General features: G+C 37.4%; 1 protein-coding gene across 9 annotated transcripts in view; it reads right to left on the bottom strand.

Moving 5' to 3' along the window:
- The window catches only part of LOC110829481 (neuropeptide F receptor), a 154,881-nt gene that overhangs the window by 93,102 nt on the left and 39,945 nt on the right, over positions 1–21,834 (bottom strand). Inside the window, exon 1 of one of the 9 annotated variants that reach the window (XM_087350634.1) lies at positions 5,987–8,758. The exons of the other annotated variants lie outside the window; for them this stretch is intronic. The gene's annotated coding sequence lies outside the window, so the exon portion shown is untranslated. Of the gene's footprint in view, positions 1–5,986; positions 8,759–21,834 lie in introns of those variants that run through there. 9 annotated transcript variants of the gene reach the window in all.

Raw genomic sequence — 21,834 nt, 5'->3', positions numbered from 1 at the left:
ACTAGGTTAGTTACGTAGTTAGACTTTTGTGTTGTGTTGTTGTGGTGATGTTGCTTTTGTTCAGTAGCAAGTTGGCTTTATGTATTAATGTTCTCTACACTCACGCAATTTTTTATATCTCTTTGTAGTTATCTTTCTGTGTTTATTACTGCGTCCTATCGTTCCTCACTTCTGATGTATCTGTAATTGGTCTTCTGGCTGATGATGCAACACATTAATGATAAATAATTGATTTGAATTATTGGTGTTGCTTAGTTAACAACTCTTCTTTAAACACGTTGAGATAGATTTGTTTGAGATTAAGATTATTTATCATGAACTGAATAGAATTTGGAAGGAACTGCAGAAACCTGTTCTATGAAGCTTTCACAATAAATGTCTGGAAGAACTGAGGAAAAACATGAAATCCTTGAGACAAGTCAGTGCATCACTGAGAAGGGGAATAATCCCTTGAAGATCCAAGAACTTAAAATTAATACTAGCAACTAAACTGCAAAAATTGACATTTGGGTTGATTTGTTAACTATTCACATATTTCCGAAGGAATCAATCCCCGCTCGCTTGACTTAGTCATAATGCATAATTAAATATATCGATAAAAAATATCTTTTCTCATAATTATGAGCAAAATCTTATTGACTGTTGACTTTAACCAGGGCAGTATATCAATCATGCACGTTACTAATGACACCAACATTGTTCCTACATCCGATAACGTGTTCTATCTCTCTTCGGATTCTCCACACGTTCCAGGAGAAGAAACTTTCCTCGTGTTTAACAGTGAGAAGTTTAATGACCGTTCAGAATTAGTCACAGTTAAGTGAGAAATATTTATCTGCTTAAACTCCTGTTAAATGTAGATACTTTTACTAGTAACAAACTGCTCATATCGTATGTAATTTAAAATTATAACCATAGTTACTGTATCGACTATCATTTGTCCATATTCATCTCGAAATTTACGATCTTCAATAAACTAACTGTTTTATAAACTGCGATCGATAGATGGTGTTTCAGATCTGAGGCTACCACTGCAGTGAAGGATGGTACAGTAAAGGTTTGAATTCCATCTGATAATTTTAGAATGATGATTCCATTACAGCTCATAGCTCAATTACTTTCTCTTAAATCTGATCCAAAACATATTAGAAAATTAATAAATTCCGCAAAGGCTGTTGAGTGCTTCAGAATTTGTTCTGGGAAAATCTTGAAAAAAATTAAGGATACTGATAAAAATTTTGGTTTCTTAGCTAAATAAACTTTATTTTTAATTACATTTGCTCAGGAAACTTTTTATCACGTGAATTCGGAAAGTTGTGATAGAAATCTGTTGTGGTCTATTTAAGCGTGCTTCCAAATGTTTGCTTGGAGGAACAACGGAAATTACTGTAAACAGTCAATTTTTAATTCAGTTTAATAAAATATTAGTCCATTAATTAGGCTTATGTTTATGAATCAAGGCAAATTAAAACAATATATAAACCTTAACCCCCGATTAAAGCTTTGCCCAGGAAGTCCCTAGATGCTTTATGCCCTCGTTCTATGCTCTTTAAGAAGATTACCGGAACCTCTTCATTAAATTCAACTCTTAGGATAGATCTGTAATATAAAATAAGAGTATACAAAGACAGTGGTGTCACGTTGACACAATACAAGTCGTTAGATTTCAAATTAAACACCAAAACAAGTAATCAAAGCTACGTACAAAAAAACAAAGAGGGTCTCTTTTCCCCACTGCCAATCCGCCTCAGTTGTATTCGATGGAACATCCGCTGAATGTATCCATCCTGTGCACCAATCAGTTTCTTTGCTCCAAAGATCCGTTGCGCAACAGTCCGTCATTTGTTCGGGTCAAAAGATTTTCTTTTTCCAATTTAGTAGCGAGACATCACTGTATTGTCAGAAATAAGCAGTCAGGAGGTTACTTATTGTACGCAGGAAAAGAACGAATGGTCATGTAGACAGAATGAGTGAAGACAACTGAACAATATAGCAAGGAACTGTAAAGTAACAACGTAATCCATAAAGACAAGAATGAGGTTTAGGAGGTGGAGAAGAGGAAGGAAGAATCAAAATATCCACTCATGATCAAAAGCTAATGTACGTAGAGTAAAATGAGACTGTAGTTTCGTGAAGTATGATCACAAAGATAAATTATCCTTCCCCTAAACCTTGACACGCGGCGAGAGTCTGTCCATGAGATGCACAAGGGCCTTAAGACCAAGATATCGCACACCACAAGGAACACGAGTTTCCGAAAACACAAAAGGTATTGTGGCTCCTGAAGCATTGAAGGATCTCGCTTGTCGGTTTCGAAGCGACATCAATTACTGAAAACAGCTGTTGGAAATACACACAAAAGGCTTGTAAAATATCGAATAAGTAAAATGAATACACAGGCGAGCATATTCAAATACCTTAGCTCCAAATTAGGCTTCTGCCTTTCGTCTATTACGTATTGCCATCTTGGTTGTGACGTAGTGTGGAACTGGAGGTGCCTCCATCTTCAGGGCTGAAGATAGAGACACATCAGAGGTTTTCAAATAAAGCAGATCTTAAAAATATGATACGAGGCGCGTCCTCAAAGTAAGTTTCCCACTCGTCCCACAGCTAGCAAACCTTATATTGCGCGAAGCGACTGTGCGTACGTGATAGAGCAATGACGTAGCATGGCGCATGCACTAACGGCACCTCCCGCGTTCTCACAGTAGCATCGTTGCAGCTGTTGAAGATGGAGGTTCTTATTCCAGCTCCCGCCGACTATGAAGTGCGGTCAGTGATAACGCTAGGCCGCACAAGGCTCGACGGACAGCAAGTCTCCTGCAGGAGTTCAGCTGGGAGGTGTTTAATCATTCACCCTACAGCCCGGACCTCGCTCCCAGTGATTTCCATCTTTTCCTACACCTCAAGAAATTCCTGTCCGGTCAGCGTCAGCGTTTTGAGAATGACAGAGAGGCGGAGATGGTTGTCACACAGTGGTTCCAATCCCAGGCGGCAGACTTCTACGACACAGGTATTCAAAAGTTGGTCCCACGGTATGACCAATGTCTCAATTCCGGTGGCGAATATGTTGAAAAATAGCTGGACACTTGCTGTATCTGTTGCAATAAATATTTCCATGAAATTGTGTTTTGTTTCTGTAAACGGCCCCAGGGAAACTTACTTTGAGGACGCGCCTCGTATTATGGTGTAGATTGAATTCATCTGGTTCAGAACAGGACCAAGTGGTGGGCACTTGTGTAATTAATATTCTGGTTACATAAAAACAGGAAAATATCGACTAGTTGAAATATTATCAACTTTTTGAGACGCTCTGCTCAACGTAGCTATAGAACAAATATATTAAACAAACAAACTCCATGGCACGAGGTCTTTTTTTTTTAATGTGTAGGCTTATAATCTCAGGTGGTCAAATAATTGCCTCAGTTCTATCACCCACGAAAGTTCATTAACATACAATGTCTTCAATTGGGTCCTACTCTGAGCCACATAAAAATCAGTCCCAAACTCTGAACAAGATTTCTTAAGGAGACTATTTGATGTCCTCCTATCTATGCCCTAGTCTCCCAAAAGGTCTTTTCCTGTCACGTCGCCCGACAGACGTGTTGGATGAATTTCTGCTACGCCTCGTACGTGCCAACGAACTACAGTACTTGTTTCATCTTATCCTTCCCCATTTGATCTCCGTAATATCTTCTGAAGAGTAATGACACTGCAAGAGATTCCGTTGCGCAAAAAAAGGACTGCCGTTCTATTAAGAATTTTATTAATTAAATATATTTCTTTCTTTTCGCGTTATCATAGTACATGTGTATGAGCTTAAACCCAATTAATTGTAGTATATTTTACAAGTAATTAATCCTCTTCTAGTATTATTTATTTATTTAGTGTTCTGTCTGAGGACAGGTCCATATGAACAGGATCCTTCCATCCTTTTCTCGGACTGGGACTTGTTCACATACGTTCTTGGCAGATGATCCAGAAGTGGTTTGCCATTGCCTTCTTCTGTGTGTGAATGGAGTAATTGTTGGGATGCCACGGAGGAAAACTCCGTGTTGCTTAGACCACGGCCTTGCCCAACACAAGTTATAAATTCGAACCCGAGACCCCAGGATTACAAGGCCAGCGTTCTAACCGCTAGACCACCTCATCTTATTATTATTTAGTGTTCTGTCTGACGACAGGTCCATATGAACAGGATCCCTCCATCCTTTTCTCGGACTGGGACCTGTTCATATACGTTCTTGGCAGATGATCCAGAAGTGGTTTGCCATTGCCTTCTTCTGTGTGTGAATGGAGTAATTGTGGGGATGCCACGGAGGAAAACTCCGTGTTGCTTAGACCACGGCCTTGCCCAACACAAGTTATAAATTCGAACCCGAGACCCCAGGATTACAAGGCCAGCGTTCTAACCGCTAGACCACCTCATCTTATTATTATTTAGTGTTCTGTCTGACGACAGGTCCATATGAACAGGATCCTTCCATCCTTTTCTCGGACTGGGACCTGTTCATATACGTTCTTGGCAGATGATCCAGAAGTGGTTTGCCATTGCCTTCTTCTGTGTGTGAATGGAGTAATTGTTGGGATGCCACGGAGAAACCGGGGAAGCCCCCGGAGGAAAACTCCGTGTTGCCTAGACAACGGCCTTGCCCAACACAAGTTATAAATTCAGGCACCGCCGGGAATCGAACCCGAGACCCCAGGATTACACGGCCAGCGTTCTTCTAGTATTACACGACATTATATTTCTGTATTTTTATTTCAATGTAGCCTCGACATAAGCTTACCTCTTTCTAATCCTATTATTCCAATTACATCTTACTTTAAATAAGATCTATAATTTTACTTTGTTTAATGAACTACATAACCCATTAGTATCATCAACAAACCAAAATATTTCGCACGATGACCACGCTATCGTCCGACATGAAATAAACTAATATTCACATTAAGAAACTGAATACTTTACATTATATTTACTCAATATTTTAGTTGTAAGGGTTCCGTGAAATGCTAACCTACTGCCTCCAAGTTTCTACTGCAGCTTTTGTATCTCAGAATACCCATCTCCTGGTTAATACATCAGGCCGCAAACTGAAGAAAAACAATAACTCATACGAAATCTTGGCAGTGTTATCAACTCCGCAATGCAGTAAGTACTTTGGCGGTAGTAGACTTATAGTGGCGACCCTGTTTAACGCGCATATGAAACAAGAATTAGTCATGTATTTCTGACACTGAGATGTGGGTTAAGACGCTGGCGATCGAAGGGAGTTAAAATAAAATTAGGGTGAGACGAGAATAAAAGTTAAGCAGGAAAATTGAGAAAAGTAAAAAGCAGAACAGAAATAATAAGTTACGTAAACAAAAATATTATACTATTATATCTTTGGACGGGTTTTCATGTTCTGACGTCACAGCGAAGAATATTTAGTCTGAAGATTTCCGTCTTCTGGGTTGTTGCGTTGTGTAGTCTGTTCGATGTTAACCAACGTTTCAGAGGTCATACTGCCTCCATCTTCAGGGCGGTGAGTATGAAGATTTCTGTCTTCTGGGTTATTGCGCTGTGTAGTCTGGTCGATGTTTACCAAGGTATCGGAGGTCATACTGCCTCCATCATCAGGGCGATGAAGATTTCTGTCTTCTGGGTTGTTGCGCTGTGTAGTCTGGTAGATGTTTACCAAAGTCTCGGAGGTCATTCTGCCTCCGTCATCAGGGCGATGACGCCATGGTGACGGTGGCAGTATGACCCGGAAGACAGAAATCTTCAGCCAAAATTTTGTTTGAATTTCTCATATGTCATGCGAGATACAAGATCTGCCTATTTGAGAGTCCAGAATTCGATCCCCTTAATAATATCTTAAGGAGAATGCAACGTTTGTTAGTATATTCTTTTTAATTCTAGAGCAGTCTCTTCCATCTGTATCCTGATAATTATCATGACAGAGGAGATAAATTTAATATGGAATTTGGCTTTTCTTACCTCGTAAAAATTGGGGTGGTGGTGCTATTCATGTGCTGAAAATACGCCTTCATGGGACGTGTTTGATGAACTAAAATAAGCAGCTCATATAAACATTATTCTTGAATAGTTCGCACGAACTTCATTCACCTTATTTTAGTCACTGAATTGAAATCTTGACCAATTTCCACTTGTTTAGTTAATACTGTTGAAACGTGCGTAACATTATCACACTATTGAAAGTGTTTTTTAAGTTCTGAGCAGCTGTACTTGTTGATACTCCTTGCCGTAAGTCTGTCCATTATACCAAACCACTGCAGACATTGAACAGATAATTTAGTCTTCAAAAAATGTTTATTATGACGTTAAAACTTAAAGTCACAAAACTTGAATTCACACTAGAACAATGGTGTAAAATAAGGTTTTTGTATAATTATAATTTTAAAACATCTCATGAATAAGAAAGAGAAAATATTAAAAGTATGACATTAAGAATTTAATCACGAAAACTGATTAATTTCTTTCAAGAGAGCTACTTACAGGACATAGTAACGGAAGAACGTCCATATATCCGACCTAATTCGTGTCAATATTTATTCATGATGCCTGAAGGGACTTGAAAATATTATCTGCCATGAAGCTACTCAGGTAGCACATTTTACACGTATTCACTGATAGCAGGAAAGCCACCTCATCAACATGTGGTTATCTATGACGCCAACGTTACTGGCAAACACTTGACTTCTGTCAAGTGATAAAAATACGCGGTACCTTTGCACTGAATGCATTAAAACTCCTGTCGGCTTGTCTATAAGTAATTTAAATTGTTATATGAGATCGATAATTTCCGTAACATAAGATGCAACTTTCATGCACGTCATTAAATTTACAGCGACTTACGGCAGATAACGGTCTTTCCTGAGAGTTAAAGTGTCTAATGTCCAGAAGCTACTAAGTATCTTCCAAGTTACTTTTATAATTAAATACCATGTCACCAAGTTCTTGTTAATAATATTCATGACTCAAATAGCATCAACATGCCGACAAAATAATTATCGATTTGAATGAAAACAGCACAATGAGCCACTGGAATCAGTAAAAATGTAGAACCTATCTAAATTATATTTGTAGTTTGTCAGTATAAGTAACACGTCACCAAATCCTGGTAAAATAACTTCATATCAACAATGTTTATAAAACAGCGGTAAAACAAGCTCAGATTAAATCAGTACATTGAAGTAATGAAATAAGCATTCAATAGTATTTAAATTATACGAAACGTAATTTTGAATTGATTGCAATCTATAAAAAGTTTTAAAAACCAGTTTTAGAATGGAAATATATTTTAAATATCGTTCAGACGAGACGCGTTTATTTAAATAACACAGCGCTGAAGTACTTAATTCAGCAATATGTAAAGCATAATTGTTTTAAATGTTCTCTTACAATTTAACACAATATGATATTAATTTCTGGTAAAGCAGCTGTATGATACAAGTGTATGTTAATACGGAAACATGCATCGATTTAGAAAGAAGCAACATTGAACGTATGAACTTGTATGAGAATATTAGCAAATATATTTATAGTGAATAAAACCCCAGTATCGAGAACAGTTAGCATGGTTAGTTACACAAAGTGTTGATTCATAATATGGAAAGAAAATTTATTTGTAATTGAACACAAGAAAATTAATTATAACAGATCCCTTTGCGTTTGCGAACAAATTGTTACTGTGACGTTGATCACGAATGTCGCCATTGAGCTATAATTTTCAAAGCTGCCACTTAAACACTGGCCCGCCGAGGGAATTTTCCTCATTAGCCAAGTTAATTAACCTTCCTCCACTGAAAATTTTATACACCACTTAAGTCCACGCTTCACTGATAAAACAAACGTGTCTTGATATCAGAACTCTCTGCTAAAGCCATTGTACGTGATGTCTTACCATCGATGGTATAAAAGTTTAAAATACTGGCTATATTATATGTTTAAGGTCTGCATGTTTTAAAATATACGTACTTAAAAACCAATATAGAGCACTTCATATACTGATATCTTGCAATTACTTTGTTTATTACTTTTTCCTGTTAAAAAGAAAAAAAACTTCAAAATTTATGATATTTTGTAAAATTAAACACTGTTTTAGTATAAGTTCACTTGAGAATTAAAATGTCTGTCACTCGATCGACGAAAGTCTCAGTAAATTATTGTTGTGTCTAGCAAAATACGTAACATTTATTGTTTATTAATGTTCTTCATATCTCTTTCTTCACAAGAATGTTAATCTAATAATTCTCTTGAAGCTAATACGCAAGTTATAAAACGCAACTCACTGGTGTCCAAAATTCACAATCGTTTGTCTTTCGATACAGAGTCCACTTCACTGTCGCTTTTTATAGGAAATACCTACTTGTCGCACGTTCGAAATACATTTCCAATGCGTTATGATTTTAGTTCGTCAAATATCGTATGAAATGTAAATCTTAACCACAGTCCAAAAATGTGATTAAATTATTTACAAACACTGCAGTTATGAGGATATTTACACTTTTAGTTCATCTATATGTAGATTTGAACATTGATTTATGAATATAATGCCCCCGCCCTATTACGAACAATAAAGTTAAAGTTCATTTCTCTAATTATTTCAACAGTATACAACATGAAATCATGTATTTATATCTCCGCAGATGAATAACTAGATTCGTACCGCGCGTCACTTGTTTTACTCACATCGGATACGACGGAGCTGCGCGTCGCGACGCCACAGTGTTGATGTGACTCACAGTGGTAACCGGTAAGTTCTGAGCGTCTCGCGCCTACACGAGTCTTTATATGCAACACATTGCTGTGCGGGCAGGCGCAAACAGGCGCGGTAATGTTCGGTCCGTGTTTAAACTACGCCGAATCAAATGCTGATGGAAGATTTTAGAACCACCACGGGTAGAAAGTGTGGGATGTGTTTCTTCGCATTTTTATCAAAGTTATTTCAGTACGAAATCACAAGTCGCCTTTGAGATGGTTACCAACATTTCTCAAGAAGCTCTCGTGGCACCACGCATCCTAACCGAGAACACAACATCCCAACGCTATTTCAGACCGAGGGTCGGGTTATTTAATGACGCTGTTTCAAACTGACTTCTTCTCCAGTTATTTAACAAATCTATCCCAAATTAACTGCTGGATAATTTAATGATGCATTTTCAAACCTATTTCTTCCTGGATAATTAATTAAGATGCCATAATGTAGTTTATATGCCACGGTGGTCTAGCGGTTACAACGCTGGCCTTGTAATCCTGGGGTCTCGGGTTGGATTCCCGGCGGTGCCCGAATTTATAACTTGTGTTGGGCAAGGCCGTGGTCTAGGCAACACGGAGTTTTCCTCCGGGGGCTACCCCGGTTTCTCCGTGGCATCCCAGCAATTACTCCATTCACACACAGAAGAAGGCAATGGCAAACCACTTCTGGATCATCTGCCAAGAACGTATATGAACAGGTCCCAGTCCGAGAAAAGGATGGAAGGATGCTGTTCATATGGACCTGTCCTCAGACAGAACACTTTAAAAAAAAAAGTAGTTGTTTAGAGTCATATCAACACACCACACCGATGTAGGAGTTATAATACCATGGAATTGCAGAATGAGAGTAAAAGTAAAGTAAAGTTTGTCCCACTATACGCCATGTAGGCGTTTGGGGTGAGTGGAGGTATAGCTCCTCTCTTTCTTGACCTCGGCACTAGATGGGGGTGAGTGGTCAGCATCACGCCCCGGCCGGCTTTACCCCCGGGAAAGGACCCCGGTACCCATTGTAGAGGAGGCTGGGTGGGCCCCAGAGCCGGTCTGGACGCAGAGGCTAGAGGAAAAATCCTGCCCCCATCGGGGATCGAACCCCGGTCGTCCAGCCCGTAGCTAGTCACTATACTGACTGAGCTATTGAGAGTAAGGCGGTAAATTTGAAAGTGTGTTGTCTATTTTGAGATACTATTCCAATGCTTGCTAGGAGGGACTGAGAATACAACGACATATCTCCGTCAGGTTAGCCGGTCTCCAGACAGAGATGAGTCTCGATTAAGAAGCAGAATTAAGCACCTAACCACGACGTTCGTTCAATACGATACGTTTAAAACCCATGAGTTTATATGACCAAAAATAAGATGAGAATATTAACATAAATGGTTAGTTAGATCGAGAAACAAGCTGTGATGAGTTATTTTAAGGACCATCTCTGCATTTTCCTGCAGATAATGAGTAAAACCTAGAAAATCATTATTCAGGATAGGAAATAATTATAAAAAGCCGAACCATCTAACAGCTATACTAATGTGAAGCTTTTAACAGGTATAAAGACCACTTTCACGAACTTAATGTCATGACCCGATGCAAACAGGAACATCAAATATCGATATTCGTCTCTAAGTTATATCTCATTCTAGAGAACGTTACAATTCCTCACTCTAAACAGCACGAATGCAACGCAATAGACTAAAATTAAGTGACACAGCTCCCAAAGTTTGCAATCTGTGGCCCGTAAATGTTGTCTATGCTGCATATATAAAATTTGTAATTGTCCATCGTCCCACATAGTGGAAAAAGCAAGTACCATGTAACATTAAAGTAGTTTTAATTTAAAACTGAGGTTTATAAGAATCAGAAGCCAACAAGTGTTTTAAAAAAACATAATTTCATAACCCAGTTTACTTCACATATGTGAAGTATCAATAAATTTTCCATGACGGCACGCAAGTCGATAGGAAAGGCTGACAACACCTCATGTAGGGAAAGAGTAAAGTTTAGAGGGTTATTATAATAAATGACAGTTTACTTTATGAATATCGTTAATATTCCAGAATTATAGGCATCGTTGCACTAATTAAAGGAAAACCGGGGAAAAAAAACTTGTTTATAATTTATTGCATAGTTAAACTGTTAAATAAATGTTATGTGAAAGAAATAATAATGTACACCTCGTCAGAGGAAATGTTCTTACCAGTTTTGAAAAAAAACAGGTTTTAAAAATATTCTAAGTGTAGGTTACTTATTAAAAACAGCGAAGATTAAAGTTATTTCACAGTGGAGTCTCAGTAATATCTAACATAATTCTAACTATAATATAGGTTTTTCATGTCACTACAGACACGTACTACAAGAGATGGTATTATTTTGTTGCTGAAAATATCTTGAATTAAGACGAGACATACTCGATTAGAGTTTGGTCATTACAGCTTACGATATTTACAAACGCATAAATTCAAGCAAACATTAATTCCATATACTGCAGTCAAAACATATTAAATTTTAGTTTATTTTATCTTGTTAAGTTTCAGAATGTAGAAATCTTGGGTAGGATTGTACTTAGCTGGTCTATGTGACATCTTTAAATCATGTAAGACTTAAGGTTCTCACAGCGATCATCGCCCTGATGACGGAGGCAGTATGACCTCTGAAACGTTGGTAAACATCGACCAGACTACACAGCACAACAACCCAGAAGACAGGAATCTTCATACTCATCGCCCTGATGATGGAGGCAGTATGACCTCTGAAAGGTTGGTAAACATCGACCAGACTACACAGCGCAACAACCCAGAAGACAGAAATCTTCATACTCATCGCCCTGATGATGGAGGCAGTATGACCTCTGAAACGTTGGTTAACATCGACCAGACTACACAGCGCAATAACCCAGAAGACGGATATCTTCATCTTTAAATCAAATTAAATCCACGACAAATACAAAGACTCACATGTTCACACCCAGATTCGTAGAAATTTACAGAGTGGAAAGCTATTCAATCAAACTAAAAACTGCGTGGCCCATCTACTACGTACTTGTAATTCTCTACAACACACCGAAACATATTTTTGTGTGTTTAGGCTCCACGATATTTACACGAAACAGCACATTTGAGCAGGTTTCGTAATTCTGTTCGCAAAACTTGATTACTTTCCAGGACTTTCGAATAAGGGGTCATTCATCCCAGCAAATGATTCCGTTAGCTCACGGTTGTCATTACCTTAGAGAATTCTAAATATAAATATTTTTTCTCTGTTTTAACAGAGCCGTTTAACTCTTTGAAGCAAGTGATGTCCGGAGGCACAACGCTACATACAACTTCCACATCATTTTCGTAATAAACAGCGAATGCCTTCATAAACGACATTAATACCCGTAATCTCAAACTCAGTTTCTGTGTGACAGTAGTTCCCTCATCACTGCAGGAATTATAGCAACGAAGACGCCAACTTTTAGTTTCTCTTTATTATCCTTCATCTTCTTCTTTATCTTTTCCTCATCCATTTTCTTCTCATTTCCTTTCCTCCTAATCCTTCCCCCTTTGTTCTCTCTTCTCATATATTTCCTTCATCTCGTTCTTCGTCATTGTCCGTATCCAAAAAATAAATTTCCCTTCAGGGTGTAGAAGAGGTAACCGACTGATTTTATTTATCGATATATTTCTACAGTGTGTTTTATTTTCTATGTATTAACAGAATTTTTAAATTATATTCAAATTATGATAAGAATATCACGAGTAAACATGTGACTTGCAGTTGAAAATAAAAATGATGGAAGTTTCACATCTCAAACTTCCGTCAACCAACAGCTGATATTTTAATTAAGGAATTGACACATCTTGATATATATATGATAATATTGCTTCCAAACAGTATCTTAATTCCATAGTACGTATTCCTCTACTAATGGAAAATATATTTACATTATTCAAAGGGTTTGAAAAATAAAAGACTCAGCGTATTATATTATGCAAATTCCTGCTCTTTTTACGCACTTGAAATGTTACATAAACACATTTTCACAAACACAGTACCAATAGCTTTCTTGAAAAGCTAAGACACGCCAAGGTTAGGTTAGGTTCAGAAGTATGCATCCATGCTTTGAAATTAAATAATAATTTTTCTTTACGTAAATCTCTGATAGGCCGATTAATCAAAAACATTACTGAGTTTGGCCATCTCGGTGACTGAGTGAACGAATGTATGTGTGAGTGATTGTTTAAAATAGTGGCTGACTAATTCGTTGGGCTATTGAATGTCTGCATAACAGCGACACTTAATAATCATGTGCCACTCACAGCTGTCCCCAAGACCCAGCGTTCGCCCTGTCATCTAGTTAACGTCCGCTCGATTTACAGCTAATTACACAGAATGTTCCTGAATACATGACACCATTTTATGGACGATTTGTGTTCACAGAAGCAACGAAAATGTCTACGTGGTACTAAACATGGGTTCCTGACACTTTGTTCTCGGGCTATGACCCATGACCTAGCGGTGTTCGTGGGGTCATCATAATATCGCTGGTTCTGCTGTTTAATTAAAGCTGTAACCGTTTTACAACAGATGCGATTTAATCCGTGGCATTTCTGAGATCATGTGATAATCGTTAATGAGACGCTCAGCGCACATTTTGCATGCAAATTGATATTTTGAGTATTTTCGTGTGATTCGCTACTGTCAGAAGAGTTATTCGTAACGTCGGAATAAGTGATCTTTCAGCAAAATATTCTGTGATCGGATTTGCGCTGAATTATATAATTTTAAATTTACAGATTTCCGCTGGCTACATTTTGGAATGTAACAAAGTTAGCGTTACAAGTTCTTTTCAGAATATTTCCGAGCTTATGTGACCGCGGTAATGAACCATCGGTTTGCAGAAAAGGCAGGTACATTTGTTAGCTTTTCATGTTCCCTTGAGATAATTAATATTTTAATATTTTCCGTCAAATCACAATTTTTGGAACGTTCCAATTTGTAAATCGATCATTCGATGCGGAACGTGAAATGATATTTTAAATATTTTATATTTTATTATCTTTAAAAATTGTGATTTGACGGGAAATATTAAAATATTAACCTAATTCACAATATGACGCAAATATACTACCTTGAGATAATTACTTAGTTAAGAACGACTACTCTGTATACACATTACAATTTAAATTTCTGTAAGACTTCTTTCGTTATGTGATGTTCCTAGATTATTTCGGAAATACAATTTTGTGTTTCGTGTTGGAAAATAAACCTGTGTTCGCCTCAAAACTGTGTATTAACTGACTACACAGTATTTTGCGCACGATTAAGCATTTCGAATTACTTTTAAGCTAACAATCAGACCATGTATAGTGATTTACATTTAATGAAATTTCCAATTTCACATTCAACGGTTATGGATCAAAAACTTGATTCACAGGAATGCAAAGCAATGCGCACCGAGTCCTGAATTTGTAGCATGACAAAATCAATATGGATTAAAAAGTATTGTTTTGTAGACACCTACATGTAAGTAAATGTTTTTGACGTGGGATAGATGTAGTGAAAGGTCACAGAGACCTCCATAAATTATTACAGAACACCATATACGCTGCTGTGCCTAAGTGGATATGACATGAAAAGAAAATATAATTACGAATCTGTAATTTTATGTATTTTAATAACAGAATCTCTTCTGTAGAAAACTAAGTTTGATTCGTCCGTTCCTATATAATGATTGACGTCAGAGTTCTATACAATAATTCTAAAAATAGTATTAAAATATATTAAAATTTTAATATATTTTAATACTATTTTTAAATAAAATCACAATATGACGCACCTACAATATCTTACAATAATTCTAACTAAATAACTTATCTTTATCTGACAAATTTAACTTAACAGGGATATGTACTCGTAGCAAAAGATCACTAAACTGATTAAAAATAACAATAGTAAAAATAAATGTATTTCATACTTCACACATATTTAGTACCTGTGGCTAAGTTTATGTTAGAGTAATATTCTATGCGCATTTTAACATCCTTCACAGAAAATTTAAACATTAACGGAGCTCTTAGCCGACACTTTTAAGTCAGTGCACTGCAAGGAACAAGCACTGAAATATTATTTATCATAAAGTTCGGATCATAAAGCAAAATAATATAATGTGATACAGCGTTTCTATTATAGTCTGTATCTACGTGGAGCCTTGTTGCTACAAAATACATCGTTTTATGCATTAAACCGTATATTTATTAATATCGATCATACAGTTGTGGACGTGGATCGCTATATTTATAACATGCCTTCATAATCTAGCAACAACCAAACGGAAGAGAATAAAGATTCCAACTGGAAACACAGAATGATCTTATATTATAGAATAAAACTCAAAACTCGCATTGGATATGAACCTGCTTAGATGTTGACTATCAAATACGGAATGCTTTACACTATAATGTCCTAGCGTTTTACAACCGGTCTCTGTCACACATCAGGAGGTAATCTATATTAAAAATTGTTACGAAAAATCTCAAAAAAAAAAAAAAACGGATTTGGATAACGTACGTCGTCTGTTGGAGTACATTTTCCTATTATTGTTAAGTTATTGCATAACAGAAGCCAGCTGATATTCTTTCAATTAAATTCATTTATTCAAGTGGTTGCCAACAGCTAGAAACGATAAATATACATTAATATTTTTACGTAATCTGGGGTTTAATATTTTTAACTTCTCATTCTGTAGTTTTAAAATAATCAAATTTAAAATGTTGGAATGAATAGTGTATATAATATACAAGGTTAAACAATAAATAAGTTCATGTTAAAAAGTCAGCAGATTAAAATGTTTAAGATTAACAGAAATTAGGAAGGAGAATATTGTTAAACTGGAAAAACTCTTTTGTGTAAATGTGAAAAGGGATCTAATATCTCGAGAGATAACTGGCGGGATATTGTAACGACTGTACTAACAAATAGGTTCCAATAAAACAAGTATTGTTTGATCAGCTGAATAAAAATATCCGATGCTTAAATATCTTATATCAGTATGTCAGTTATGAAATTATTTTATCTTCTTGGTGAACGCGACGTAATATTCACTCACAGACTAAATACGCAGTTAAGCCTATTATTTCGCATGGATGCTTATGTATTAGGGCTATAACAAGGAAATATGTATTCCATCCATTCAATGATTTGGACCACCAAAGTACACCACATGTCGGTTACCAAAACCAACATAAATCTATTGTTCCGAACGTTTTAAATTGTTTGGGCAGGTGGTCAGCGTCCGGCACTGATTTTGTGGACTACCAGACTTCCTTCAACGTACCAACAGAAATGGGTTTGTTTATATAACGAGAAAACGTGGTTGGAAAACAAAATAATTATTTGCGTGGTATTAAAGGATATTTGTATGTTAGTACTGTTTCAGTCTTATTAAGTAATCTTTAGTAATGTGAACCTGTGAATTTAAATGAGTCATTATAAAAATAGTGTAAAAAGACATCCCTTAATGCTAATGTTGGCACTTAGGGGAGGGGAGGTACAGCTATTACTTATCCTCAACCTCGGTACTAAAAGGGGGTGAATAGTCAACAACACGATCCGGCTCGCTTTATCCTCGGAAAAGTATCTCGATATCCATTGGACAGGAGGCTGAGTTGGCCCCAACGCAACGGCTAGAAGATTATTCTCTGCTTCTGTAGGATATCGAACCCCGATCGCCTAATCAATAGCCAGCTACAGTCGGAATGCGAGGAACAGAAGACATGCACTTTTGTATGGGCTCTTGTTCGTTATTTACGCTTGACTTTTCTACAATACTTGTAATACCGATGTTTTTGTTGTTGTATCACGAATGAAGCCGATTTGTCGAGTTTAGAAAATTTTACATTATGTTATGTTATATTAGGTTAGGTTAGGTTAGGTAAGGTTAGGTTAGGTAAGGTTAGGTAAGGTTAGGTTAGGTAAGGTTAGGTTAGGTAAGGTTAGGTTACGTTAGGTTAGGTAAGGTTAGGTTAGGTTAGGTTAGGTTAGGTGAGGTTAGGTAAGGTTAGGTAAGGTTAGGTTAGGTTAGGTTAGGCTAGGTAGGTTAGGTTATGTAAGGTTAGGTAACGTTAGGTTAGGTTAGGTTAGGTTAGACTAGGTTAGGTTAGGTAAGGTTAGGTAAGGTTAGGTTAGGTTAGGTTAGGTTATATTAGGTTATGTTAGGTTATGCTAGCACAAATGAAACTAAATTGGAAAGGAGTATAAATGTGATGGGAGGCCATTGTGGGCAAAAATGTATTCTAACATTGGCTTTAAGTCGTTCTTGCACTAATGTAGTCCGAGGCCCACTGTTGCGCAGTGAACCCGTCACTTCAAAAATCACGACAGCCATAAGGCTAGACTGTAAAGAGCACCTAATATTACAGGCCTATCTGCTAACATATGACGCACTAAACGACGCCTATCATAAAGATGATAAGATAATGGGTTCTTGTGCATTATCTCCCAGTTGCTCATTTCGTTGTAGTGGTGGGGGTGATAATGCTCTGGAACAGAACGAACTGAGATGAAACAAGAATTATCGTGTAACAAGGATTAATAGCTCTTACGCTGTACATTTTAGAAGACTGGAAAGTCTTAGTCTTTGGATTAAACTGGCATTCCAAAAGCGTTCTTCGTGCCAAATCATTTAGGTCGCTATTACGCTACATGATCCTTGACCACTGTTGCGCTAAGTGTGATTAACCCTTTGAAGCCGAAGATCGTCTGAATATTATTTATGAATTCAGTCCGTACCGCGAAGAAAACACTACACCTCACCATTACGAAAATCAGCTGGTTAACCCTTTGAAGCCGAAGCTCGTCTTCATAATATTTACGAATCCAGACCGTACCGCGAAGAAAACACTACACCTCACCATTACGAAAATCAGCTGGTTAACCCTTTGAAGCCGAAGCTCGTCTTCATAATATTTACGAATCCAGACCGTACTGCGAAGAAAACACTTCACTTAACCATTAGAAGTCGAATCAGGCGGTACCACATAAGATTTAACAAAAGAACATCCCGGTCGAAGCCTTAAACAACGGGGCGACGGTTCCGATTGTCATGCGCGTTGCCTATCTCGTAGGTAAAATGCGACAGACATTTAGGGGCATGTGAGATGTTCTGCCACGACAGACCGTGAAGAATACCCAAGGGAGAAAGGTATATTTTGAGGGTAATATGCGCACTTAGGGACTATAAAGTTTTACTACCGACCTGAAATTCGATGGGATCTGTAGTAGGCCAAGGTTAAGCAGTTTTAATGTTCCCACTTCATAACTTTCAGCCTTATGAACTACTCATTTTCACACTAATTAAAATCTTATGAGTTTGGGTATATGATTTCGATCGATTAATGGTCTATGAAACTTGTGAACAAACTCTGTCTCAACATCCACTCTCTACGAAGATCTTATCAGATCCAAGGAGTGAAGTTCTGTAGTTCAGGTTGGTAACCACATAAATTTTTTTAAAGGAACCGTCAACGAAGCGTTTTCAAACAAACTAAACAAACTTACTGATTACATAACTTTCGAAGTTAGCTGCAGAGAGACTAGCACTTTTGCGTTTTTATTTGTAAGGTTCCGGGTTCAAAATCTGGCCTGTAGATTATCTCTTCTGACTGAGGCTTATTGTGATTTCCCCCGGTGTCAACAGTCAAATGCCAGCATAGCACCTTAAATTACGCCACAGATTTTTGCCTCCATATCCATTCCAATTCATTATTAATGAATCATAAAATCTGACGCTGTACAGTCTGAGTTACTGGCAGTGTTGTTAATTACACCATGAAATAAATACGAGCGTTAGGCCTTGTTATTATTTTATTTATTTAGTGTTCTGTCTGACGACAGGTCCATATGAACAGGATCCTTCCATCCTTTTCTCGGACTGGGACCTGTTCACATACGTTCTTGGCAGATGATCCAGAAGTGGTTTGCCATTGCCTTCTTCTGTGTGTGAATGGAGTAATTGTTGGGATGCCACGGAGGAAAACTCCGTGTTGCCTAGACCACGGCCTTGCCCAACACAAGTTATAAATTCGGGCACCGCCGGGAATCGAACCCGAGACCCCAGGATTACAAGGCCAGCGTTCTAACCGCTAGACCACGATGTATAATAAGAAGTTTGATCCCATAGTCGTAATATATAAAAAATTTCTTTATTTAAGAACATTTTATTTTAAGATAAATCAAGTTAAGTACGGGAACTTCGCTGAAACTGCATGAAACTAAACACATAACCAAAAATAAGTCACTTGGAAAAATGTTTATTTTTTAATGTACCAATAATATTTTCTCTCTTGATGTTTTATGGAAATGGTTTACGTATGTAAACAGGTAATGTCATGTGTTTGTAAATCCTCGTAATGTGTATAAGTTTCAAAGGAGCAAAATACAGCTAAAAGATATCACTTCAGTTTACGAGACACGTACTGCAAGCAACAAACATTGTAAAATCTAAGTTGCATAAGTTTTTGGTCAGTGTGTGTTTGGATGTAGGCCTATTGATATGTTCTAGTGCCGTCTCTACCGATCGTATTTATTCAGGGGCTTGTCTGTGGATTTTGCGTCGCATGTCAATACCCCCTGAAACGCCCACAAAATAACGACGTTTTAGCCTTGTAGTAGTCCAATCCTCCATTTACTAAAAAAAAAACCACATTCGACTACGTAAATAACGCCGGATACAAAGTATCCTAAAAATATATATACACATAATACAGTGTTGCGCAAACTTTCTACACTCGCGGCACACTAAATATTGTCAAAGAGTTATGGCGGCATACCAACCCCATTTAGTATATTTTATAGATGATTTATGGCATTGATTGGCCACGACAACTTCTTACTAATCGACCCCATTATTATTGTGCAAGTACATATTTACAATTTTCTTTTCCAGGAGAACCTACACAACTTTACGTGAGCTTACGTTGTAGAAGATCGGACTTAATTCTTTTCCCTTGCAGATTTTATTTATTACGAGTTTAATTCCAGGAAGGACAGTGTATATAAACACACATCAATAACCTACAAATATTCAAGCAGAAAATTCTCTCTCTTAGACCAGGATTATTATCTGATAATGGCAGTCTTTCTTTTAATATAAATTACACTTACGTTAAAATATCAATGCACAACATTTCTTTGAGTATAAATAATGTTGTACAGGAAAAATTCAACTAATCTTAATTAAATTACCCGAAAATATGAGAGATCTAATTACATATTTAAAGATACTGGAGAAATATACTTCAAACATATTAACTAGAATGAATATCTCACAAAGAGATCAAATGGCGGACTTTTGTAAATAAGGTTATGAACACTGGAGTTCCATAAAAGAAAGAATATCCATACAAAGAGGCAATAGAAACGTGTTGAGTACCTGATCGGGTAGTAAAACATGTTTTCCAATTTCACAAGACGTAAAAACCTTTTAGGACTTGTATCACGAGTTAAAAACTCGCTCTTCTCTGTTTTACTGTGACATGTTAGAGACCTGTTATTATCTGACAGCCCATCCACTTGTAGTAATCAGGATTCTGAACACATCAACACGAGACGAATGTCGGGATGCAGCACCGACGTGAAAAAGATTGAAAATAAACAAGTTTAATTGTATTTCATATCTACAGCTCGACATGTTCAGCTTACTCATAACTTCCGGTACAAATGACAGCCATGATGAGTCGTATAAGGAATTCCCTTTTACGAAAATTTAATTTCTTTTATTTGTATTTAATTTACCTGGTAACTTCAACTGATAAAATGCCAGAAACAATTTAACATGTGAAAAATCAGTAGACATGTCCATACTTTTCAATACACTTATTTAAACCAGAATTGTTCAAAGCGGAAGTGGTTTTGCTTCTGTAACGGAAACTTCAAACATAACTTCGAAGTGATTTAACCATCCCAGTATTGTACGAGGCGCGTCCCAAAAGTAAGTTTCCCACTCGTCCCACAGCTAGCAAACCTTATATTGCGCGAAGCGACTGTGCGTACGTGATAGATCAATGACGTAGCATGGCGCATGCACTAACGGCACCTCCCGCGTTCTCACAGTAGCATCGTTGCAGCTGTTGAAGATGGAGGTTCTTATTCCAGCTCCCGCCGACTGTGAAGTGCGGTCAGTGATAACGCTAGGCCGCACACGGCTCGACGGACAGCAAGTCTCCTGCAGGAGTTCAGCTGGGAGGTGTTTAATCATTCACCCTACAGCCCGGACCTCGCTCCCAGTGATTTCCATCTTTTCCTACACCTCAAGAAATTCCTGTCCGGTCAGCGTCAGCGTTTTGAGAATGACAGAGAGGCGGAGATGGTTGTCACACAGTGGTTCCAAATCCCAGGCGGCAGACTTCTACGACACAGGTATTCAAAAGTTGGTCCCACGGTATGACAAATGTCTCAATTCCGGTGGCGAATATGTTGAAAAATAGCTGGACACTTGCTGTATCTGTTGCAATAAATATTTCCATGAAATTGTGTTTTGTTTCTGTAAACGGGTCCAGGGAAACTTACTTTTGGGACGCGCCTCGTATTTAGACCAGTTTAGATAATGCATTAGATAGTTAAGAGTCTGTGATTAATGTAAGTAAAGAACGTAGTCTGTCATCTACGTTAAATTCACATGAACTTTAAGAGAAGTTCAAAACAGTGATAAAACCCCGTTTCAGTATCAGAATATAATACAAAATGGCGTTCTGCGCATGTCCAAGGACTGAGTAAATTAACGTTTATTCAGATCTTAAATCACTTCTCGTGTCGGATAATAGTCACCTGTCTGTTTACACTATAAAACCTTCAACTGCCACTTAGAATTTCCTTCACTGAAAGCCGTACACGTCAGATCTAAACAAACAATAAAATGTGATTTGAACACGGACGACTTTTCACAGGCTCCGGTCGTAAAATTCTTTCTTCGTGGTGAAGTTACAACTATGAATGATACCGGTAGAAAAAGTAAGTAAATTGAATAGTATTTTACAGGTTCAGCCATCAAATTATGATGTACTAAAATGCACGTCGCCCTCAAGACATTTAACAAT

Source organism: Zootermopsis nevadensis, unplaced genomic scaffold, assembly GCF_977971745.1.
Source record: "Zootermopsis nevadensis isolate Lab colony 2312 unplaced genomic scaffold, Znev_1.0 Znev_ptg000017l, whole genome shotgun sequence".
In the NCBI taxonomy this organism is placed as follows: Eukaryota; Metazoa; Arthropoda; class Insecta; order Blattodea; family Termopsidae; genus Zootermopsis; species Zootermopsis nevadensis.
This window is presented reverse-complemented; position numbering and strand designations above follow the sequence as displayed.